The 25,682-nt window shown below is 39.2% G+C and overlaps 13 non-coding genes across 13 annotated transcripts; all 13 read left to right on the forward strand.

The window, feature by feature from the left end:
* Nucleotides 1–809: 809 nt before the first annotated feature.
* TRNAS-GCU (transfer RNA serine (anticodon GCU)) lies at nt 810–891 on the forward strand. The gene has a single exon. It is a non-coding gene; the product is annotated as a tRNA-Ser (tRNA).
* An 8,024-nt stretch (nt 892–8,915) lies between these two features.
* Nucleotides 8,916–8,997, forward strand: TRNAS-GCU (transfer RNA serine (anticodon GCU)). Its single transcript has one exon. It is a non-coding gene; the product is annotated as a tRNA-Ser (tRNA).
* A 599-nt stretch (nt 8,998–9,596) lies between these two features.
* TRNAS-GCU (transfer RNA serine (anticodon GCU)) lies at nt 9,597–9,678 on the forward strand. Its single transcript has one exon. It is a non-coding gene; the product is annotated as a tRNA-Ser (tRNA).
* A 1,265-nt stretch (nt 9,679–10,943) lies between these two features.
* On the forward strand, nt 10,944–11,025 carry TRNAS-GCU (transfer RNA serine (anticodon GCU)). The gene has a single exon. It is a non-coding gene; the product is annotated as a tRNA-Ser (tRNA).
* Nucleotides 11,026–13,447: 2,422 nt separating this feature from the next.
* Nucleotides 13,448–13,529, forward strand: TRNAS-GCU (transfer RNA serine (anticodon GCU)). The gene has a single exon. It is a non-coding gene; the product is annotated as a tRNA-Ser (tRNA).
* Nucleotides 13,530–16,142: 2,613 nt separating this feature from the next.
* TRNAS-GCU (transfer RNA serine (anticodon GCU)) lies at nt 16,143–16,224 on the forward strand. The gene has a single exon. It is a non-coding gene; the product is annotated as a tRNA-Ser (tRNA).
* Nucleotides 16,225–17,964: 1,740 nt separating this feature from the next.
* Nucleotides 17,965–18,046, forward strand: TRNAS-GCU (transfer RNA serine (anticodon GCU)). Its single transcript has one exon. It is a non-coding gene; the product is annotated as a tRNA-Ser (tRNA).
* A 2,642-nt stretch (nt 18,047–20,688) lies between these two features.
* TRNAS-GCU (transfer RNA serine (anticodon GCU)) lies at nt 20,689–20,770 on the forward strand. The gene has a single exon. It is a non-coding gene; the product is annotated as a tRNA-Ser (tRNA).
* Nucleotides 20,771–21,369: 599 nt separating this feature from the next.
* TRNAS-GCU (transfer RNA serine (anticodon GCU)) lies at nt 21,370–21,451 on the forward strand. The gene has a single exon. It is a non-coding gene; the product is annotated as a tRNA-Ser (tRNA).
* Nucleotides 21,452–22,728: 1,277 nt separating this feature from the next.
* TRNAS-GCU (transfer RNA serine (anticodon GCU)) lies at nt 22,729–22,810 on the forward strand. The gene has a single exon. It is a non-coding gene; the product is annotated as a tRNA-Ser (tRNA).
* A 599-nt stretch (nt 22,811–23,409) lies between these two features.
* Nucleotides 23,410–23,491, forward strand: TRNAS-GCU (transfer RNA serine (anticodon GCU)). Its single transcript has one exon. It is a non-coding gene; the product is annotated as a tRNA-Ser (tRNA).
* A 669-nt stretch (nt 23,492–24,160) lies between these two features.
* On the forward strand, nt 24,161–24,242 carry TRNAS-GCU (transfer RNA serine (anticodon GCU)). The gene has a single exon. It is a non-coding gene; the product is annotated as a tRNA-Ser (tRNA).
* Nucleotides 24,243–24,835: 593 nt separating this feature from the next.
* Nucleotides 24,836–24,917, forward strand: TRNAS-GCU (transfer RNA serine (anticodon GCU)). The gene has a single exon. It is a non-coding gene; the product is annotated as a tRNA-Ser (tRNA).
* The last annotated feature ends 765 nt before the right edge of the window (nt 24,918–25,682 follow it).

A 25,682-nucleotide genomic window follows, 5' to 3' on the forward strand; every position in this document is an offset into this window, starting at 1 on the left:
GCTTGTCTTAAAAACAACTAACACAAACAAAAATTCACATTATTATCATCCCCAATCTGTAACTGTAAAAATAACACAAATTAGAGCTCAAATCAAAATTATTTTGATTGAGTCCAGAAAACAAGAGCACACCATGTCTTTTCCTCACCTCGGCAAAGAGAACCAATTTGCCCTGACACTTGACGGCAAAATCGACAGGAAAAAAGCACGACTTTTCTACAAAACTCTGTTCCTCAGAGAACTTTGTAAACTCACGTTACTGTCTGTGTTAGTCAACTGTCATTTATTTGCAAGGCTATTTTAATGGAGGGTCCAGGGAATTTTTACACCATAAATAGGCACAGAGTCGCATTCATGGCAGTTCCACAAGTTGGAAATAAGCACCAGTTTTCCCATTGATACCTATAGCATAACAATAATGCTTGTCTTAAAAACAACTTATTCAAACAAAAATTCACATTATTATCATCCCCAATCTGTAACTGTAAAAATAACGCAAATTTGAGCTCAAATCAAAATTATTTTGATTGAGACCAGAAAACAAGAGCACACCATGTCTTTTCCTCACCTCGGCAAAGAGAACCAATTTGCCCTGACACTTGACGGCAAAATCGACAGGAAAAAAGCACACATTTTTCCCCCCGATGTGTAGTGCATAACACTAAGGCTTGTCTTAAAAACAACTAACACAAACAAAAATTCACATTATTATCATCCCCAATCTGTAACTGTAAAAATAACACAAATTAGAGATACGGCCACCGTGCACTTCACCGACTGCGTCAAACAGCATGCGTGCGCCACTGTCAGACGAGGTGGCCGAGTGGTTAAGGCGATGGACTGCTAATCCATTGTGCTCTGCACGCATGGGTTCGAATCCCATCTTCGTCGACTTTTCTACAAAACTCTGTTCCTCAGAGAACTTTGTAAACTCACGTTACTGTCTGTGTTAGTCAACCGTCATTTATTTGCAAGGCTATTTTAATGGAGGGTCCAGGGAATTTTTACACCATAAATAGGCACAGAGTTCATGGCAGTTCCACAAGTTGGAAATAAGCACCATTTTTCCCATTGATACCTATAGCATAACAATAATGCTTGTCTTAAAAACAACTTATTCAAACAAAAATTCACATTATTATCATCCCCAATCTGTAACTGTAAAAATAACGCAAATTAGAGCTCAAATCAAAATTATTTTGATTGAGTCCAGAAAACAAGAGCACACCATGTCTTTTCCTCACCTCGGCAAAGAGAACCAATTTGCCCTGACACTTGACGGCAAAATCGACAGGAAAAAAGCACACATTTTTCCCCCCGATGTGTAGTGCATAACACTAAGGCTTGTCTTAAAAACAACTAACACAAACAAAAATTCACATTATTATCATCCCCAATCTGTAACTGTAAAAATAACACAAATTAGAGATACGGCCACCGTGCACTTCACCGACTGCGTCTAAAAGCATGCGTGCGCCACTGTCAGATGAGGTGGCTGAGTGGTTAAGGCGATGGACTGCTAATCCATTGTGCTCTGCATGCATGGGTTCAAATCCCATCTTCGTCGACTTTTCTACAAAACTCTGTTCCTCAGAGAACTTTGTAAACTCACGTTACTGTCTGTGTTAGTCAACTGTTATTTATTTGCAAGGCTATTTTAATGGAGGGTCCAGGGAATTTTTACACCATAAATAGGCACAGAGTCGCATTCATGGCAGTTCCACAAGTTGGAAATAAGCACCATTTTTCCCATTGATACCTATAGCATAACAATAATGCTTGTCTTAAAAACAACTTATTCAAACAAAAATTCACATTATTATCATCCCCAATCTGTAACTGTAAAAATAACGCAAATTAGAGCTCAAATCAAAATTATTTTGATTGAGTCCAGAAAACAAGAGCACACCATGTCTTTTCCTCACCTCGGCAAAGAGAACCAATTTGCCCTGACACTTGACGGCAAAATCGACAGGAAAAAAGCACACATTTTTTCCCCCCGATGTGTAGTGCATAACACTAAGGCTTGTCTTAAAAACAACTAACACAAACAAAAATTCACATTATTATCATCCCCAATCTGTAACTGTAAAAATAACACAAATTAGAGATACGGCCACCGTGCACTTCACCGACTGCGTCTAACAGCATGCATGCGCCACTGTCAGACGAGGTGGCCGAGTGGTTAAGGCGATGGACTGCTAATCCATTGTGCTCTGCATGCATGGGTTCGAATCCCATCTTCGTCGACTTTTCTACAAAACTCTGTTCCTCAGAGAACTTTGTAAACTCACGTTACTGTCTGTGTTAGTCAACTGTCATTTATTTGCAAGGCTATTTTAATGGAGGGTCCAGGGAATTTTTACACCATAAATAGGCACAGAGTCGCATTCATGGCAGTTCCACAAGTTGGAAATAAGCACCATTTTTCCCATTGATACCTATAGCATAACAATAATGCTTGTCTTAAAAACAACTTATTCAAACAAAAATTCACATTATTATCATCCCCAATCTGTAACTGTAAAAATAACGCAAATTAGAGCTCAAATCAAAATTATTTTGATTGAGTCCAGAAAACAAGAGCACACCATGTCTTTTCCTCACCTCGGCAAAGAGAACCAATTTGCCCTGACACTTGACGGCAAAATCGACAGGAAAAAAGCACACATTTTTCCCCCCGATGTGTAGTGCATAACACTAAGGCTTGTCTTAAAAACAACTAACACAAACAAAAATTCACATTATTATCATCCCCAATCTGTAACTGTAAAAATAACACAAATTAGAGATACGGCCACCGTGCACTTCACCGACTGCGTCAAACATCATGCGTGCGCCACTGTCAGACGAGGTGACCGAGTGGTTAAGGCGATGGACTGCTAATCCATTGTGCTCTGCACGCATGGGTTCGAATCCCATCTTCGTCGACTTTTCTACAAAACTCTGTTCCTCAGAGAACTTTGTAAACTCACGTTACTGTCTGTGTTAGTCAACCGTCATTTATTTGCAAGGCTATTTTAATGGAGGGTCCAGGGAATTTTTACACCATAAATAGGCACAGAGTCGCATTCATGGCTGTTCCACAAGTTGGAAATAAGCACAATTTTTCCCATTGATACCTATAGCATAACAATAATGCTTGTCTTAAAAACAACTTATTCAAACAAAAATTCACATTATTATCATCCCCAATCTGTAACTGTAAAAATAACGCAAATTAGAGCTCAAATCAAAATTATTTTGATTGAGTCCAGAAAACAAGAGCACACCATGTCTTTTCCTCACCTCGGCAAAGAGAACCAATTTGCCCTGACACTTGACGGCAAAATCGACAGGAAAAAAGCACACATTTTTCCCCCCGATGTGTAGTGCATAACACTAAGGCTTGTCTTAAAAACAACTAACACAAACAAAAATTCACATTATTATCATCCCCAATCTGTAACTGTAAAAATAACACAAATTAGAGATACGGCCACCATGCACTTCACCGACTGCGTCTAACAGCATGCGTGCGCCACTGTCGGACGAGGTGGCCGAGTGGTTAAGGCGATGGACTGCTAATCCATTGTGCTCTGCATGCATGGGTTCGAATCCCATCTTCGTCGACTTTTCTACAAAACTCTGTTCCTCAGAGAACTTTGTAAACTCACGTTACTGTCTGTGTTAGTCAACTGTCATTTATTTGCAAGGCTATTTTAATGGAGGGTCCAGGGAATTTTTACACCATAAATAGGCACAGAGTCGCATTCATGGCAGTTCCACAAGTTGGAAATAAGCACCATTTTTCCCATTGATACCTATAGCATAACAATAATGCTTGTCTTAAAAACAACTTATTCAAACAAAAATTCACATTATTATCATCCCCAATCTGTAACTGTAAAAATAACGCAAATTAGAGCTCAAATCAAAATTATTTTGATTGAGTCCAGAAAACAAGAGCACACCATGTCTTTTCCTCACCTCGGCAAAGAGAACCAATTTGCCCTGACACTTGACGGCAAAATCGACAGGAAAAAAGCACACATTTTCCCCCCCGATGTGTAGTGCATAACATTAAGGCTTGTCTTAAAAACAACTAACACAAACAAAAATTCACATTATTATCATCCCCAATCTGTAACTGTAAAAATAACACAAATTAGAGATACGGCCACCGTGCACTTCACCGACTGTGTCTAACAGTAGCCGTGCGCCACTGTCAGACGAGGTGGCCGAGTGGTTAAGGCGATGGACTGCTAATCCATTGTGCTCTGCATGCATGGGTTCGAATCCCATCTTCGTCGACTTTTCTACAAAACTCTGTTCCTCAGAGAACTTTGTAAACTCACGTTACTGTCTGTGTTAGTCAACCGTCATTTATTTGCAAGGCTATTTTAATGGAGGGTGCAGGGAATTTTTACACCATAAATAGGCACAGAGTCGCATTCATGGCAGTTCCACAAGTTGGAAATAAGCACCATTTTTCCCATTGATACCTATAGCATAACAATAATGCTTGTCTTAAAAACAACTTATTCAAACAAAAATTCACATTATTATCATCCCCAATCTGTAACTGTAAAAATAACGCAAATCAGAGCTCAAATCAAAATTATTTTGATTGAGTCCAGAAAACAAGAGCACACCATGTCTTTTCCTCACCTCGGCAAAGAGAACCAATTTGCCCTGACACTTGACGGCAAAATCGTCAGGAAAAAAGCACACATTTTTCCCCCGATGTGTAGTGCATAACACTAAGGCTTGTCTTAAAAACAACTAACACAAACAAAAATTCACATTATTATCATCCCCAATCTGTAACTGTAAAAATAACACAAATTAGAGCTCAAATCAAAATTATTTTGATTGAGTCCAGAAAACAAGAGCACACCATGTCTTTTCCTCACCTCGGCAAAGAGAACCAATTTGCCCTGACACTTGACGGCAAAATCGACAGGAAAAAAGCACGACTTTTCTACAAAACTCTGTTCCTCAGAGAACTTTGTAAACTCACGTTACTGTCTGTGTTAGTCAACTGTCATTTATTTGCAAGGCTATTTTAATGGAGGGTCCAGGGAATTTTAACACCATAAATAGGCACAGAGTCGCATTCATGGCAGTTCCACAAGTTGGAAATAAGCACCATTTTTCCCATTGATACCTATAGCATAACAATAATGCTTGTCTTAAAAACAACTTATTCAAACAAAAATTCACATTATTATCATCCCCAATCTGTAACTGTAAAAATAACGCAAATCAGAGCTCAAATCAAAATTATTTTGATTGAGTCCAGAAAACAAGAGCACACCATGTCTTTTCCTCACCTCGGCAAAGAGAACCAATTTGCCCTGACACTTGACGGAAAAATCGACAGGAAAAAAGCACACATTTTTCCCCCCCGATGTGTAGTGCATAACACTAAGGCTTGTCTTAAAAACAACTAACACAAACAAAAATTCACATTATTATCATCCCCAATCTGTAACTGTAAAAATAACACAAATTAGAGATACGACCACCGTGCACTTCACCGACTGCGTCAAACAGCATGCGTGCGCCACTGTCAGACGAGGTGGCCGAGTGGTTAAGGCGATGGACTGCTAATCCATTGTGCTCTGCACGCATGGGTTCGAATCCTATCTTCGTCGACTTTTCTACAAAACTCTGTTCCTCAGAGAACTTTGTAAACTCACGCACAATGGATTAGCAGTCCATCGCCTTAACCACTCGGCCACCTCGTCTGACAGTGGCGCACGCATGCTGTTTGACGCAGTCGGTGAAGTGCACGGTGGCCGTATCTCTAATTTGTGTAATTTTTACAGTTACAGATTGGGGATGATAATAATGTGAATTTTTGTCTGTGTTAGTCAACTGTCATTTATTAACAAGGCTATTTTAATGGAGGGTGCAGGGAATTTTTACACCATAAATAGGCACAGAGTCGCATTCATGGCAGTTCCACAAGTTGGAAATAAGCACCATTTTTCCCATTGATACCTATAGCATAACAATAATGCTTGTCTTAAAAACAACTTATTCAAACAAAAATTCACATTATTATCATCCCCAATCTGTAACTGTAAAAATAACGCAAATTAGAGCTCAAATCAAAATTATTTTGATTGAGTCCAGAAAACAAGAGCACACCATGTCTTTTCCTCACCTCGGCAAAGAGAACCAATTTGCCCTGACACTTGACGGCAAAATCGACAGGAAAAAAGCACACATTTTTCCCCCCGATGTGTAGTGCATAACAGTAAGGCTTGTCTTAAAAACAACTAACACAAACAAAAATTCACATTATTATCATCCCCAATCTGTAACTGTAAAAATAACACAAATTAGAGCTCAAATCAAAATTATTTTGATTGAGTCCAGAAAACAAGAGCACACCATGTCTTTTCCTCACCTCGGCAAAGAGAACCAATTTGCCCTGACACTTGACGGCAAAATCGACAGGAAAAAAGCACACATTTTTCCCCCCGATGTGTAGTGCATAACAGTAAGGCTTGTCTTAAAAACAACTAACACAAACAAAAATTCACATTATTATCATCCCCAATCTGTAACTGTAAAAATAACACAAATTAGAGCTCAAATCAAAATTATTTTGATTGAGTCCAGAAAACAAGAGCACACCATGTCTTTTCCTCACCTCGGCAAAGAGAACCAATTTGCCCTGACACTTGACGGCAAAATCGACAGGAAAAAAGCACACATTTTTCCCCCCGATGTGTAGTGCATAACACTAAGGCTTGTCTTAAAAACAACTAACACAAACAAAAATTCACATTATTATCATCCCCAATCTGTAACTGTAAAAATAACACAAATTAGAGCTCAAATCAAAATTATTTTGATTGAGTCCAGAAAACAAGAGCACACCATGTCTTTTCCTCACCTCGGCAAAGAGAACCAATTTGCCCTGAAACTTGACGGCAAAATCGACAGGAAAAAAGCACGACTTTTCTACAAAACTCTGTTCCTCAGAGAACTTTGTAAACTCACGTTACTGTCTGTGTTAGTCAACTGTCATTTATTTGCAAGGCTATTTTAATGGAGGGTCCAGGGAATTTTTACACCATAAATAGGCACAGAGTCGCATTCATGGCAGTTCCACAAGTTGGAAATAAGCACCAGTTTTCCCATTGATACCTATAGCATAACAATAATGCTTGTCTTAAAAACAACTTATTTAAACAAAAATTCACATTATTATCATCCCCAATCTGTAACTGTAAAAATAACGCAAATTTGAGCTCAAATCAAAATTATTTTGATTGAGTCCAGAAAACAAGAGCACACCATGTCTTTTCCTCACCTCGGCAAAGAGAACCAATTTGCCCTGACACTTGACGGCAAAATCGACAGGAAAAAAGCACACATTTTTCCCCCCGATGTGTAGTGCATAACACTAAGGCTTGTCTTAAAAACAACTAACACAAACAAAAATTCACATTATTATCATCCCCAATCTGTAACTGTAAAAATAACACAAATTAGAGATACGGCCACCGTGCACTTCACTGACTGCGTCAAACAGCATGCGTGCGCCACTGTCAGACGAGGTGGCCGAGTGGTTAAGGCGATGGACTGCTAATCCATTGTGCTCTGCACGCATGGGTTCGAATCCCATCTTCATCGACTTTTCTACAAAACTCTGTTCCTCAGAGAACTTTGTAAACTCACGTTACTGTCTGTGTTAGTCAACCGTCATTTATTTGCAAGGCTATTTTAATGGAGGGTCCAGGGAATTTTTACACCATAAATAGGCACAGAGTCGCATTCATGGCAGTTCCACAAGTTGGAAATAAGCACCATTTTTCCCATTGATACCTATAGCATAACAATAATGCTTGTCTTAAAAACAACTTATTCAAACAAAAATTCACATTATTATCATCCCCAATCTGTAACTGTAAAAATAACGCAAATTAGAGCTCAAATCAAAATTATTTTGATTGAGTCCAGAAAACAAGAGCACACCATGTCTTTTCCTCACCTCGGCAAAGAGAACCAATTTGCCCTGACACTTGACGGCAAAATCGACAGGAAAAAAGCACACATTTTTCCCCCCGATGTGTAGTGCATAACACTAAGGCTTGTCTTAAAAACAACTAACACAAACAAAAATTCACATTATTATCATCCCCAATCTGTAACTGTAAAAATAACACAAATTAGAGATACGGCCACCGTGCACTTCACCGACTGCGTCAAACAGCATGCGTGCGCCACTGTCAGACGAGGTGGCCGAGTGGTTAAGGCGATGGACTGCTAATCCATTGTGCTCTGCACGCATGGGTTCGAATCCTATCTTCGTCGACTTTTCTACAAAACTCTGTTCCTCAGAGAACTTTGTAAACTCACGTTACTGTCTGTGTTAGTCAACCGTCATTTATTTGCAAGGCTATTTTAATGGAGGGTGCAGGGAATTTTTACACCATAAATAGGCACAGAGTCGCATTCATGGCAGTTCCACAAGTTGGAAATAAGCACCATTTTTCCCATTGATACCTATAGCATAACAATAATGCTTGTCTTAAAAACAACTTATTCAAACAAAAATTCACATTATTATCATCCCCAATCTGTAACTGTAAAAATAACGCAAATTAGAGCTCAAATCAAAATTATTTTGATTGAGTCCAGAAAACAAGAGCACACCATGTCTTTTCCTCACCTCGGCAAAGAGAACCAATTTGCCCTGACACTTGACGGCAAAATTGACAGGAAAAAAGCACACATTTTTCCCCCCGATGTGTAGTGCATAACACTAAGGCTTGTCTTAAAAACAACTAACACAAACAAAAATTCACATTATTATCATCCCCAATCTGTAACTGTAAAAATAACACAAATTAGAGATACGGCCACCGTGCACTTCACCGACTGTGTCTAACAGCATGCGCACGCCACTGTCAGACGAGGTGGCCGAGTGGTTAAGGCGATGGACTGCTAATCCATTGTGCTCTGCACGCATGGGTTCGAATCCCATCTTCGTCGACTTTTCTACAAAACTCTGTTCCTCAGAGAACTTTGTAAACTCACGTTACTGTCTGTGTTAGTCAACCGTCATTTATTTGCAAGGCTATTTTAATGGAGGGTCCAGGGAATTTTTACACCATAAATAGGCACAGAGTCGCATTCATGGCAGTTCCACAAGTTGGAAATAAGCACCATTTTTCCCATTGATACCTATAGCATAACAATAATGCTTGTCTTAAAAACAACTTATTCAAACAAAAATTCACATTATTATCATCCCCAATCTGTAACTGTAAAAATAACGCAAATTAGAGCTCAAATCAAAATTATTTTGATTGAGTCCAGAAAACAAGAGCACACCATGTCTTTTCCTCACCTCGGCAAAGAGAACCAATTTGCCCTGACACTTGACGGCAAAATCGACAGGAAAAAAGCACACATTTTTCCCCCCGATGTGTAGTGCATAACACTAAGGCTTGTCTTAAAAACAACTAACACAAACAAAAATTCACATTATTATCATCCCCAATCTGTAACTGTAAAAATAACACAAATTAGAGATACGGCCACCGTGCACTTCACCGACTGTGTCTAACAGCATGCGCGCGCCACTGTCAGACGAGGTGGCCGAGTGGTTAAGGCGATGGACTGCTAATCCATTGTGCTCTGCACGCATGGGTTCGAATCCCATCTTCGTCGACTTTTCTACAAAACTCTGTTCCTCAGAGAACTTTGTAAACTCACGTTACTGTCTGTGTTAGTCAACCGTCATTTATTTGCAAGGCTATTTTAATGGAGGGTCCAGGGAATTTTTACACCATAAATAGGCACAGAGTCGCATTCATGGCAGTTCCACAAGTTGGAAATAAGCACCATTTTTCCCATTGATACCTATAGCATAACAATAATGCTTGTCTTAAAAACAACTTATTCAAACAAAAATTCACATTATTATCATCCCCAATCTGTAACTGTAAAAATAACGCAAATTAGAGCTCAAATCAAAATTATTTTGATTGAGTCCAGAAAACAAGAGCACACCATGTCTTTTCCTCACCTCGGCAAAGAGAACCAATTTGCCCTGACACTTGACGGCAAAATCGACAGGAAAAAAGCACACATTTTTCCCCCCGATGTGTAGTGCATAACACTAAGGCTTGTCTTAAAAACAACTAACACAAACAAAAATTCACATTATTATCATCCCCAATCTGTAACTGTAAAAATAACACAAATTAGAGCTCAAATCAAAATTATTTTGATTGAGTCCAGAAAACAAGAGCACACCATGTCTTTTCCTCACCTCGGCAAAGAGAACCAATTTGCCCTGACACTTGACGGCAAAATCGACAGGAAAAAAGCACGACTTTTCTACAAAACTCTGTTCCTCAGAGAACTTTGTAAACTCACTTTACTGTCTGTGTTAGTCAACTGTCATTTATTTGCAAGGCTATTTTAATGGAGGGTCCAGGGAATTTTTACACCATAAATAGGCACAGAGTCGCATTCATGGCAGTTCCACAAGTTGGAAATAAGCACCAGTTTTCCCATTGATACCTATAGCATAACAATAATGCTTGTCTTAAAAACAACTTATTTAAACAAAAATTCACATTATTATCATCCCCAATCTGTAACTGTAAAAATAACGCAAATTTGAGCTCAAATCAAAATTATTTTGATTGAGTCCAGAAAACAAGAGCACACCATGTCTTTTCCTCACCTCGGCAAAGAGAACCAATTTGCCCTGACACTTGACGGCAAAATCGACAGGAAAAAAGCACACATTTTTCCCCCCGATGTGTAGTGCATAACACTAAGGCTTGTCTTAAAAACAACTAACACAAACAAAAATTCACATTATTATCATCCCCAATCTGTAACTGTAAAAATAACACAAATTAGAGATACGGCCACCGTGCACTTCACCGACTGCGTCAAACAGCATGCGTGCGCCACTGTCAGACGAGGTGGCCGAGTGGTTAAGGCGATGGACTGCTAATCCATTGTGCTCTGCACGCATGGGTTCGAATCCCATCTTCGTCGACTTTTCTACAAAACTCTGTTCCTCAGAGAACTTTGTAAACTCACGTTACTGTCTGTGTTAGTCAACCGTCATTTATTTGCAAGGCTATTTTAATGGAGGGTCCAGGGAATTTTTACACCATAAATAGGCACAGAGTCGCATTCATGGCAGTTCCACAAGTTGGAAATAAGCACCATTTTTCCCATTGATACCTATAGCATAACAATAATGCTTGTCTTAAAAACAACTTATTCAAACAAAAATTCACATTATTATCATCCCCAATCTGTAACTGTAAAAATAACGCAAATTAGAGCTCAAATCAAAATTATTTTGATTGAGTCCAGAAAACAAGAGCACACCATGTCTTTTCCTCACCTCGGCAAAGAGAACCAATTTGCCCTGACACTTGACGGCAAAATCGACAGGAAAAAAGCACACATTTTTCCCCCCAATGTGTAGTGCATAACACTAAGGCTTGTCTTAAAAACAACTAACACAAACAAAAATTCACATTATTATCATCCCCAATCTGTAACTGTAAAAATAACACAAATTAGAGATACGGCCACCGTGCACTTCACCGACTGTGTCTAACAGCATGCGCGCGCCACTGTCAGACGAGGTGGCCGAGTGGTTAAGGCGATGGACTGCTAATCCATTATGCTCTGCACGCATGAGTTCGAATCCCATCTTTGTCGACTTTTCTACAAAACTATGTTCCTCAGAGAATTTTGTAAACTCACGTTACTGTCTGTGTTAGTCAACTGTCATTTATTTGCAAGGCTATTTTAATGGAGGGTCCAGGGAATTGTTACACCATAAATAGGCACAGAGTCGCATTCATGGCAGTTCCACAAGTTGGAAATAAGCACCATTTTTCCCATTGATACCTATAGCATAACAATAATGCTTGTCTTAAAAACAACTTATTCAAACAAAAATTCACATTATTATCATCCCCAATCTGTAACTGTAAAAATAACGCAAATCAGAGCTCAAATCAAAATTATTTTGATTGAGTCCAGAAAACAAGAGCACACCATGTCTTTTCCTCACCTCGGCAAAGAGAACCAATTTGCCCTGACACTTGACGGCAAAATCGACAGGAAAAAAGCACACATTTTTTCCCCCGATGTGTAGTGCATAACACTAAGGCTTGTCTTAAAAACAACTAACACAAACAAAAATTCACATTATTATCATCCCCAATCTGTAACTGTAAAAATAACACAAATTAGAGCTCAAATCAAAATTATTTTGATTGAGTCCAGAAAACAAGAGCACACCATGTCTTTTCCTCACCTCGGCAAAGAGAACCAATTTGCCCTGACACTTGACGGCAAAATCGACAGGAAAAAAGCACGACTTTTCTACAAAACTCTGTTCCTCAGAGAACTTTGTAAACTCACGTTACTGTCTGTGTTAGTCAACTGTCATTTATTTGCAAGGCTATTTTAATGGAGGGTCCAGGGAATTTTTACACCATAAATAGGCACAGAGTCGCATTCATGGCAGTTCCACAAGTTGGAAATAAGCACCATTTTTCCCATTGATACCTATAGCATAACAATAATGCTTGTCTTAAAAACAACTTATTCAAACAAAAATTCACATTATTATCATCCCCAATCTGTAACTGTAAAAATAACGCAAATTAGAGCTCAAATCAAAATTATTTTGATTGAGTCCAGAAAACAAGAGCACACCATGTCTTTTCCTCACCTCGGCAAAGAGAACCAATTTGCCCTGACACTTGACGGCAAAATCGACAGGAAAAAAGCACACATTTTTCCCCCCGATGTGTAGTGCATAACACTAAGGCTTGTCTTAAAAACAACTAACACAAACAAAAATTCACATTATTATCATCCCCAATCTGTAACACGTTACTGTCTGTGTTAGTCAACTGTCATTTATTTGCAAGGCTATTTTAATGGAGGGTCCAGGGAATTGTTACACCATAAATAGGCACAGAGTCGCATTCATGGCAGTTCCACAAGTTGGAAATAAGCACCATTTTTCCCATTGATACCTATAGCATAACAATAATGCTTGTCTTAAAAACAACTTATTCAAACAAAAATTCACATTATTATCATCCCCAATCTGTAACTGTAAAAATAACGCAAATAAGAGCTCAAATCAAAATTATTTTGATTGAGTCCAGAAAACAAGAGCACACCATGTCTTTTCCTCACCTCGGCAAAGAGAACCAATTTGCCCTGACACTTGACGGCAAAATCGACAGGAAAAAAGCACACATTTTTCCCCCCGATGTGTAGTGCATAACACTAAGGCTTGTCTTAAAAACAACTAACACAAACAAAAATTCACATTATTATCATCCCCAATCTGTAACTGTAAAAATAACACAAATTAGAGATACGGCCACCGTGCACTTCACCGACTGCGTCAAACAGCATGCGTGCGCCACTGTCAGACGAGGTGGCCGAGTGGTTAAGGCGATGGACTGCTAATCCATTGTGCTCTGCACGCATGGGTTCGAATCCCATCTTCGTCGACTTTTCTACAAAACTCTGTTCCTCAGAGAACTTTGTAAACTCACGTTACTGTCTGTGTTAGTCAACCGTCATTTATTTGCAAGGCTATTTTAATGGAGGGTCCAGGGAATTTTTACACCATAAATAGGCACAGAGTCGCATTCATGGCAGTTCCACAAGTTGGAAATAAGCACCATTTTTCCCATTGATACCTATAGCATAACAATAATGCTTGTCTTAAAAACAACTTATTCAAACAAAAATTCACATTATTATCATCCCCAATCTGTAACTGTAAAAATAATGCAAATTAGAGCTCAAATCAAAATTATTTTGATTGAGTCCAGAAAACAAGAGCACACCATGTCTTTTCCTCACCTCGGCAAAGAGAACCAATTTGCCCTGACACTTGACGGCAAAATCGACAGGAAAAAAGCACACATTTTTCCCCCCGATGTGTAGTGCATAACACTAAGGCTTGTCTTAAAAACAACTAACACAAACAAAAATTCACATTATTATCATCCCCAATCTGTAACTGTAAAAATAACACAAATTAGAGCTCAAATCAAAATTATTTTGATTGAGTCCAGAAAACAAGAGCACACCATGTCTTTTCCTCACCTCGGCAAAGAGAACCAATTTGCCCTGACACTTGACGGCAAAATCGACAGGAAAAAAGCACGACTTTTCTACAAAACTCTGTTCCTCAGAGAACTTTGTAAACTCACGTTACTGTCTGTGTTAGTCAACTGTCATTTATTTGCAAGGCTATTTTAATGCAGGGTCCAGGGAATTTTTACACCATAAATAGGCACAGAGTCGCATTCATGGCAGTTCCACAAGTTGGAAATAAGCACCAGTTTTCCCATTGATACCTATAGCATAACAATAATGCTTGTCTTAAAAACAACTTATTTAAACAAAAATTCACATTATTATCATCCCCAATCTGTAACTGTAAAAATAACGCAAATTTGAGCTCAAATCAAAATTATTTTGATTGAGTCCAGAAAACAAGAGCACACCATGTCTTTTCCTCACCTCGGCAAAGAGAACCAATTTGCCCTGACACTTGACGGCAAAATCGACAGGAAAAAAGCACACATTTTTCCCCCCGATGTGTAGTGCATAACACTAAGGCTTGTCTTAAAAACAACTAACACAAACAAAAATTCACATTATTATCATCCCCAATCTGTAACTGTAAAAATAACACAAATTAGAGATACGGCCACCGTGCACTTCACCGACTGCGTCAAACAGCATGCGTGCGCCACTGTCAGATGAGGTGGCCGAGTGGTTAAGGCGATGGACTGCTAATCCATTGTGCTCTGCACGCATGGGTTCGAATCCCATCTTCGTCGACTTTTCTACAAAACTCTGTTCATCAGAGAACTTTGTAAACTCACGTTACTGTCTGTGTTAGTCAACCGTCATTTATTTGCAAGGCTATTTTAATGGAGGGTCCAGGGAATTTTTACACCATAAATAGGCACAGAGTCGCATTCATGGCAGTTCCACAAGTTGGAAATAAGCACCATTTTTCCCATTGATACCTATAGCATAACAATAATGCTTGTCTTAAAAACAACTTATTCAAACAAAAATTCACATTATTATCATCCCCAATCTGTAACTGTAAAAATAACGCAAATTAGAGCTCAAATCAAAATTATTTTGATTGAGTCCAGAAAACAAGAGCACACCATGTCTTTTCCTCACCTCGGCAAAGAGAACCAATTTGCCCTGACACTTGACGGCAAAATCGACAGGAAAAAAGCACACATTTTTCCCCCCCGATGTGTAGTGCATAACACTAAGGCTTGTCTTAAAAACAACTAACACAAACAAAAATTCACATTATTATCATCCCCAATCTGTAACTGTAAAAATAACACAAATTAGAGCTCAAATCAAAATTATTTTGATTGAGTCCAGAAAACAAGAGCACACCATGTCTTTTCCTCACCTCGGCAAAGAGAACCAATTTGCCCTGACACTTGACGGCAAAATCGACAGGAAAAAAGCACGACTTTTCTACAAAACTCTGTTCCTCAGAGAACTTTGTAAACTCACGTTACTGTCTGTGTTAGTCAACTGTCATTTATTTGCAAGGCTATTTTAATGGAGGGTCCAGGGAATTTTTACACCATAAATAGGCACAGAGTCGCATTCATGGCAGTTCCACAAGTTGGAAATAAGCACCAGTTTTCCCATTGATACCTATAGCATAACAATAATGCTTGTCTTAAAAACAACTTATTCAAACAAAAATTCACATTATTATCATCCCCAATCTGTAACTGTAAAAATAACGCAAATTTGAGCTCAAATCAAAATTATTTTGATTGAGTCCAGAAAACAAGAGCACACCATGTCTTTTCCTCACCTCGGCAAAGAGAACCAATTTGCCCTGACACTTGACGGCAAAATCGACAGGAAAAAAGCACACATTTTTCCCCCCGATGTGTAGTGCATAACACTAAGGCTTGTCTTAAAAACAACTAACACAAACAAAAATTCACATTATTATCATCCCCAATCTGTAACTGTAAAAATAACACAAATTAGAGATACGGCCACCGTGCACTTCACCGACTGCGTCAAACAGCATGCGTGCGCCACTGTCAGACGAGGTGGCCGAGTGGTTAAGGCGATGGACTGCTAATCCATTGTGCTCTGCACGCATGGGTTCGAATCCCATCTTCGTCGACTTTTCTACAAAACTCTGTTCCTCAGAGAACTTTGTAAACTCACGTTACTGTCTGTGTTAGTCAACCGTCATTTATTTGCAAGGCTATTTTAATGGAGGGTCCAGGGAATTTTTACACCATAAATAGGCACAGAGTCGCATTCATGGCAGTTCCACAAGTTGAAAATAAGCACCATTTTTCCCATTGATACCTATAGCATAACAATAATGCTTGTCTTAAAAACAACTTATTCAAACAAAAATTCACATTATTATCATCCCCAATCTGTAACTGTAAAAATAACGCAAATTAGAGCTCAAATCAAAATTATTTTGATTGAGTCCAGAAAACAAGAGCACACCATGTCTTTTCCTCACCTCGGCAAAGAGAACCAATTTGCCCTGACACTTGACGGCAAAATCGACAGGAAAAAAGCACACATTTTTCCCCCCGATGTGTAGTGCATAACACTAAGGCTTGTCTTAAAAACAACTAACACAAACAAAAATTCACATTATTATCATCCCCAATCTGTAACACGTTACTGGCTGTGTTAGTCAACTGTCATTTATTTGCAAGGCTATTTTAATGGAGGGTCCAGGGAATTGTTACACCATAAATAGGCACAGAGTCGCATTCATGGCAGTTCCACAAGTTGGAAATAAGCACCATTTTTCCCATTGATACCTATAGCATAACAATAATGCTTGTCTTAAAAACAACTTATTCAAACAAAAATTCACATTATTATCATCCCCAATCTGTAACTGTAAAAATAACGCAAATCAGAGCTCAAATCAAAATTATTTTGATTGAGTCCAGAAAACAAGAGCACACCATGTCTTTTCCTCACCTCGGCAAAGAGAACCAATTTGCCCTGACACTTGACGGCAAAATCGACAGGAAAAAAGCACACATTTTTCCCCCCGATGTGTAGTGCATAACACTAAGGCTTGTCTTAAAAACAACTAACACAAACAAAAATTCACATTATTATCATCCCCAATCTGTAACTGTAAAAATAACACAAATTAGAGCTCAAATCAAAATTATTTTGATTGAGTCCAGAAAACAAGAGCACACCATGTCTTTTCCTCACCTCGGCAAAGAGAACCAATTTGCCCTGACACTTGACGGCAAAATCGACAGGAAAAAAGCACGACTTTTCTACAAAACTCTGTTCCTCAGAGAACTTTGTAAACTCACGTTACTGTCTGTGTTAGTCAACTGTCATTTATTTGCAAGGCTATTTTAATGGAGGGTCCAGGGAATTTTTACACCATAAATAGGCACAGAGTCGCATTCATGGCAGTTCCACAAGTTGGAAATAAGCACCAGTTTTCCCATTGATACCTATAGCATAACAATAATGCTTGTCTTAAAAAAACTTATTCAAACAAAAATTCACATTATTATCATCCCCAATCTGTAACTGTAAAAATAACGCAAATTTGAGCTCAAATCAAAATTATTTTGATTGAGTCCAGAAAACAAGAGCACACCATGTCTTTTCCTCACCTCGGCAAAGAGAACCAATTTGCCCTGACACTTGACGGCAAAATCGACAGGAAAAAAGCACACATTTTTCCCCCCGATGTGTAGTGCATAACACTAAGGCTTGTCTTAAAAACAACTAACACAAACAAAAATTCACATTATTATCATCCCCAATCTGTAACTGTAAAAATAACACAAATTAGAGATACGGCCACCGTGCACTTCACCGACTGCGTCAAACAGCATGCGTGCGCCACTGTCAGACGAGGTGGCCGAGTGGTTAAGGCGATGGACTGCTAATCCATTGTGCTCTGCACGCATGGGTTCGAATCCCATCTTCGTCGACTTTTCTACAAAACTCTGTTCCTCAGAGAACTTTGTAAACTCACGTTACTGTCTGTGTTAGTCAACCGTCATTTATTTGCAAGGCTATTTTAATGGAGGGTCCAGGGAATTTTTACACCATAAATAGGGACAGAGTCGCATTCATGGCAGTTCCACAAGTTGGAAATAAGCACCATTTTTCCCATTGATACCTATAGCATAACAATAATGCTTGTCTTAAAAACAACTTATTCAAACAAAAATTCACATTATTATCATCCCCAATCTGTAACTGTAAAAATAACGCAAATTAGAGCTCAAATCAAAATTATTTTGATTGAGTCCAGAAAACAAGAGCACACCCTGTCTTTTCCTCACCTCGGCAAAGAGAACCAATTTGCCCTGACACTTGACGGCAAAATCGACAGGAAAAAAGCACACATTTTTCCCCCCGATGTGTAGTGCATAACACTAAGGCTTGTCTTAAAAACAACTAACACAAACAAAAATTCACATTATTATCATCCCCAATCTGTAACTGTAAAAATAACACAAATTAGAGATACGGCCACCGTGCACTTCACCGACTGCGTCTAACAGCATGCGTGCGCCATTGTCAGACGAGGTGGCCGAGTGGTTAAGGCGATGGACTGCTAATCCATTGTGCTCTGCATGCATGGGTTAGAATCCCATCTTCGTCAACTTTTCTACAAAACTCTGTTCCTCAGAGAACTTTGTAAACTCACGTTACTGTCTGTGTTAGTCAACTGTCATTTATTTGCAAGGCTATTTTAATGGAGGGTCCAGGGAATTTTTACACCATAAATAGGCACAGAGTCGCATTCATGGCAGTTCCACAAGTTGGAAATAAGCACCATTTTTCCCATTGATACCTATAGCATAACAATAATGCTTGTCTTAAAAACAACTTATTCAAACAAAAATTCACATTATTATCATCCCCAATCTGTAACTGTAAAAATAACGCAAATTAGAGCTCAAATCAAAATTATTTTGATTGAGTCCAGAAAACAAGAGCACACCCTGTCTTTTCCTCACCTCGGCAAAGAGAACCAATTTGCCCTGACACTTGACGGCAAAATCGACAGGAAAAAAGCACACATTTTTCCCCCCGATGTGTAGTGCATAACACTAAGGCTTGTCTTAAAAACAACTAACACAAACAAAAATTCACATTATTATCATCCCCAATCTGTAACTGTAAAAATAACACAAATTAGAGATACGGCCACCGTGCACTTCACCGACTGCGTCTAACAGCATGCGTGCGCCACTGTCAGACGAGGTGGCCGAGTGGTTAAGGTGATGGCATGCTAATCCATTGTGCTCTGCACGCATGGGTTCGAATCCCATCTTCGTCGACTTTACTACTGAACCCTGTTCCTCAGAGAACTTTGTAAACTCACGTTACTGTGTGTGTTAGTCACCTGTCATTTATTTGCAAGGCAATTTTAATGGAGGGTCCAGGGAATTGTTACATCATAAATAGGCACAGAGTCGCATTCATGGCAGTTCCACAAGTTGGAAATAAGCACCATTTTTCCCATTGATACCTATAGCATAACAATAATGCTTGCCTTAAAAACAACTTATTCAAACAAAAATTCACATTATTATCATCCCCAATCTGTAACTGTAAAAATAACGCAAATTAGAGCTCAAATCAAAATTATTTTGATGGAGTCCAGAAAACAAGAGCACACCATGTCTTTTCCTCACCTCGGCAAAGAGAACCAATTTGCCCTGACACTTGACGGCAAAATCGACAGGAAAAAAGCACACATTTTTCCCCCCGATATGTAGTGCATAACACTAAGGCTTGTCTTAAAAACAACTAACACAAACAAAAATTCACATTATTATCATCCCCAATCTGTAACTGTAAAAATAACACAAATTAGAGATACGGCCACCGTGCACTTCACCGACTGCGTCAAACAGCATGCGTGCGCCACTGTCAGACGAGGTGGCCGAGTGGTTAAGGCGATGGACTGCTAATCCATTGTGCTCTGCACGCATGGGTTCGAATCCCATCTTCGTTGACTTTTCTACAAAACTCTGTTCCTCAGAGAACTTTGTAAACTCACGTTACTGTCTGTGTTAGTCAACCGTCATTTATTTGCAAGGCTATTTTAATGGAGGGTCCAGGGAATTTTTACACCATAAATAGGCACAGAGTCGCATTCATGGCAGTTCCACAAGTTGGAAATAAGCACCATTTTTCCCATTGATACCTATAGCATAACAATAATGCTTGTCTTAAAAACAACTTATTCAAACAAAAATTCACATTATTATCATCCCCAATCTGTAACTGTAAAAATAACGCAAATTAGAGCTCAAATCAAAATTATTTTGATTGAGTCCAGAAAACAAAAGCACACCATGTCTTTTCCTCACCTCGGCAAAGAGAACCAATTTGCCTTGACACTTGACGGCAAAATCGACAGGAAAAAAGCACACATTTTTCCCCCCGATGTGTAGTGCATAACACTAAGGCTTGTCTTAAAAACAACTAACACAAACAAAAATTCACATTATTATCATCCCCAATTTGTAACTGTAAAAATAACACAAATTAGAGATACGGCCACCGTGCACTTCACCGACTGCGTCAAACAGCATGCGTGCGCCACTGTCAGACGAGGTGGCCGAGTGGTTAAGGCGATGGACTGCTAATCCATTGTGCTCTGCACGCATGGGTTCGAATCCCATCTTCGTCGACTTTCTACAAAACTCTGTTCCTCAGAGAACTTTGTAAACTCACGTTACTGTCTGTGTTAGTCAACCGTCATTTATTTGCAAGGCTATTTTAATGGAGGGTCCAGGGAATTTTTACACCATAAATAGGCACAGAGTCGCATTCATGGCAGTTCCACAAGTTGGATATAAGCACCATTTTTCCCATTGATATCTATAGCATAACAATAATGCTTGTCTTAAAAACAACTTATTCAAACAAAAATTCACATTATTATCATCCCCAATCTGTAACTGTAAAAATAACGCAAATTAGAGCTCAAATCAAAATTATTTTGATTGAGTCCAGAAAACAAGAGCACACCATGTCTTTTCCTCACCTCGGCAAAGAGAACCAATTTGCCCTGACACTTGACGGCAAAATCGACAGGAAAAAAGCACACATTTCCCCCCCCCGATGTGTAGTGCATAACACTAAGGCTTGTCTTAAAAACAACTAACACAAACAAAAATTCACATTATTATCATCCCCAATATGTAACTGTAAAAATAACACATATTAGAGATACGGCCACCGTGCACTTCACCGACTGCGTCAAACAGCATGCGTGCGCCACTGTCAGACGAGGTGGCCGAGTGGTTAAGGCGATGGACTGCTAATCCATTGTGCTCTGCACGCATGGGTTCGAATCCCATCTTCGTCGACTTTTCTACAAAACTCTGTTTCTCAGAGAACTTTGTAAACTCACGTTACTGTCTGTGTTAGTCAACCGTCATTTATTTGCAAGGCTATTTTAATGGAGGGTCCAGGGAATTTTTACACCATAAATAGGCACAGAGTCGCATTCATGGCAGTTCCACAAGTTGGAAATAAGCACCATTTTTCCCATTGATACCTATAGCATAACAATAATGCTTGTCTTAAAAACAACTTATTCAAACAAAAATTCACATTATTATCATCCCCAATCTGTAACTGTAAAAATAACGCAAATTAGAGCTCAAATCAAAATTATTTTGATTGAGTCCAGAAAACAAAAAAAAGACACCATGTCTTTTCCTCACCTCGGCAAAGAGAACCAATTTGCCCTGACACTTGACGGCAAAATCGACAGGAAAAAAGCACACATTTTTCCCCCCGATGTGTAGTGCATAACACTAAGGCTTGTCTTAAAAACAACTAACACAAACAAAAATTCACATTATTATCATCCCCAATCTGTAACTGTAAAAATAACACAAATTAGAGATACGGCCACCGTGCACTTCACCGACTGCGTCAAACAGCATGTGTGCACCACTGTCAGATGAGGTGGCCGAGTGGTTAAGGCGATGGACTGCTAATCCATTGTGCTCTGCACGCATGGGTTCGAATCCCATCTTCGTCGACTTTTCTACAAAACTCTGTTCCTCAGAGAACTTTGTAAACTCACTTTACTGTCTGTGTTAGTCAACTGTCATTTATTTGCAAGGCTATTTTAATGGAGGGTCCAGGGAATTTTTACACCATAAATAGGCACAAATTCATGGCAGTTCCACAAGTTGCAAATAAGCACCATTTTTCCCATTGATACCTATAGCATAACAATAATGCTTGTCTTAAAAACAACTTATTCAAACAAAAATTCACATTATTATCATCCCCAATCTGTAACTGTAAAAATAACGCAAATTAGAGCTCAAATCAAAATTATTTTGATGGAGTCCAGAAAACAAGAGCACACCATGTCTTTTCCTCACCTCGGCAAAGAGAACCAATTTGCCCTGACACTTGACGGCAAAATCGACAGGAAAAAAGCACACATTTTTCCCCTCGATGTGTAGTGCATAACACTAAGGCTTGTCTTAAAAATAACTAACACAAACAAAAATTCACATTATTATCATCCCCAATCTGTAACTGTAAAAATAACACAAATTAGAGATACGGCCACCGTGCACTTCACCGACTGCGTCAAACAGCATGCGTGCGCCACTGTCAGACGAGGTGGCCGAGTGGTTAAGGCGATGGACTGCTAATCCATTGTGCTCTGCACGCATGGGTTCGAATCCCATCTTCGTCGACTTTTCTACAAAACTCTGTTTCTCAGAGAACTTTGTAAACTCACGTTACTGTCTGTGTTAGTCAACCGTCATTTATTTGCAAGGCTATTTTAATGGAGGGTCCAGGGAATTTTTACACCATAAATAGGCACAGAGTCGCATTCATGGCAGTTCCACAAGTTGCAAATAAGCACCATTTTTCCCATTGATACCTATAGCATAACAATAATGCTTGTTTTAAAAACAACTTATTCAAACAAAAATTCACATTATTATCATCCCCAATCTGTAACTGTAAAAATAACGCAAATTAGAGCTCAAATCAAAATTATTTTGATGGAGTCCAGAAAACAAGAGCACACCATGTCTTTTCCTCACCTCGGCAAAGAGAACCAATTTGCCCTGACACTTGACGGCAAAATCGACAGGAAAAAAGCACACATTTTTCCCCTCGATGTGTAGTGCATAACACTAAGGCTTGTCTTAAAAACAACTAACACAAACAAAAATTCACATTATTATCATCCCCAATCTGTAACTGTAAAAATAACACAAATTAGAGATACGGCCACCGTGCACTTCACCGACTGCGTCAAACAGCATGCGTGCGCCGCTGTCAGACGAGGTGGCCGAGTGGTTAAGGCGATGGACTGCTAATCCATTGTGCTCTGCACGCATGGGTTCGAATCCCATCTTCGTCGACTTTTCTACAAAACTCTGTTCCTCAGAGAACTTTGTAAACTCACTTTACTGTCTGTGTTAGTCAACTGTCATTTATTTGCAAGGCTATTTTAATGGAGGATCCAGGGAATTTTTACACCATAAATAGGCACAAATTCATGGCAGTTCCACAAGTTGCAAATAAGCACCATTTTTCCCATTGATACCTATAGCATAACAATAATGCTTGTCTTAACCCCTTAAGGACCAAACTTCTGGAATAAAGGGGAATCATGACGTGTCAGGCACGTCATGTGTCCTTAAGGGGTTAAAAACAACTTATTCAAACAAAAATTCACATTATTATCATCCCCAATCTGTAACTGTAAAAATAACGCAAATTAGAGCTCAAATCAAAATTATTTTGATGGAGTCCAGAAAACAAGAGCACACCATGTCTTTTCCTCACCTCGGCAAAGAGAACCAATTTGCCCTGACACTTGACGGCAAAATCAACAGGAAAAAAGCACACATTTTTCCCCCCGATGTGTAGTGCATAACACTAAGGCTTGTCTTAAAAACAACTAACACAAACAAAAATTCACATTATTATCATCCCCAATCTGTAACTGTAATAATAACACAAATTAGAGATACGGCCACCGTGCACTTCACCGACTGCGACAAACAGCATGCGTGCGCCACTGTCAGACGAGGTGGCCGAGTGGTTAAGGCGATGGACTGCTAATCCATTGTGCTCTGCACGCATGGGTTCGAATCCCATCTTCGTCGACTTTTCTACAAAACTCTGTTCCTCAGAGAACTTTGTAAACTGACTTTACTGTCTGTGTTAGTCAACTGTCATTTATTTGCAAGGCTATTTTAATGGAGGATCCAGGGAATTTTTACACCATAAATAGGCACAAATTCATGGCAGTTCCACAAGTTGCAAATAAGCACCATTTTTCCCATTGATACCTATAGCATAACAATAATGCTTGTCTTAAAAACAACTTATTCAAACAAAAATTCACATTATTATCATCCCCAATCTGTAACTGTAAAAATAACGCAAATTAGAGCTCAAATCAAAATTATTTTGATGGAGTCCAGAAAACAAGAGCACACCATGTCTTTTCCTCACCTCGGCAAAGAGAACCAATTTGCCCTGACACTTGACGGCAAAATCAACAGGAAAAAAGCACACATTTTTCCCCCCGATGTGTAGTGCATAACACTAAGGCTTGTCTTAAAAACAACTAACACAAACAAAAATTCACATTATTATCATCCCCAATCTGTAACTGTAATAATAACACAAATTAGAGATACGGCCACCGTGCACTTCACCGACTGCGTCAAACAGCATGCGTGCGCCACTGTCAGACGAGGTGGCCGAGTGGTTAAGGCGATGGACTGCTAATCCATTGTGCTCTGCACGCATGGGTTCGAATCCCATCTTCGTCGACTTTTCTACAAAACTCTGTTCCTCAGAGAACTTTGTAAACTCACGTTACTGTCTGTGTTAGTCAACCGTCATTTATTTGCAAGGCTATTTTAATGGAGGGTCCAGGGAATTTTTACACCATAAATAGGCACAGAGTCGCATTCATGGCAGTTCCACAAGTTGGAAATAAGCACCATTTTTCCCATTGATACCTATAGCATAACAATAATGCTTGTCTTAAAAACAACTTATTCAAACAAAAATTCACATTATTATCATCCCCAATCTGTAACTGTAAAAATAACGCAAATTAGAGCTCAAATCAAAATTATTTTGATTGAGTCCAGAAAACAAGAGCACACCATGTCTTTTCCTCACCTCGGCAAAGAGAACCAATTTGCCCTGACACTTGACGGCAAAATCGACAGGAAAAAAGCACACATTTTTCCCCCCGATGTGTAGTGCATTACACTAAGGCTTGTCTTAAAAACAACTAACACAAACAAAAATTCACATTATTATCATCCCCAATCTGTAACTGTAAAAATAACACAAATTAGAGATACGGCCACCGTGCACTTCACCGACTGCGTCTAAAAGCATGCGTGCGCCACTGTCAGATGAGGTGGCCGAGTGGTTAAGGCGATGGACTGCTAATCCATTGTGCTCTGCATGCATGGGTTCGAATCCCATCTTCGTCGACTTTTCTACAAAACTCTGTTCCTCAGAGAACTTTGTAAACTCACGTTACTGTCTGTGTTAGTCAACTGTTATTTATTTGCAAG

This window comes from Pelobates fuscus, chromosome 1 (assembly GCF_036172605.1).
Source record: "Pelobates fuscus isolate aPelFus1 chromosome 1, aPelFus1.pri, whole genome shotgun sequence".
In the NCBI taxonomy this organism is placed as follows: domain Eukaryota; kingdom Metazoa; phylum Chordata; class Amphibia; order Anura; family Pelobatidae; genus Pelobates; species Pelobates fuscus.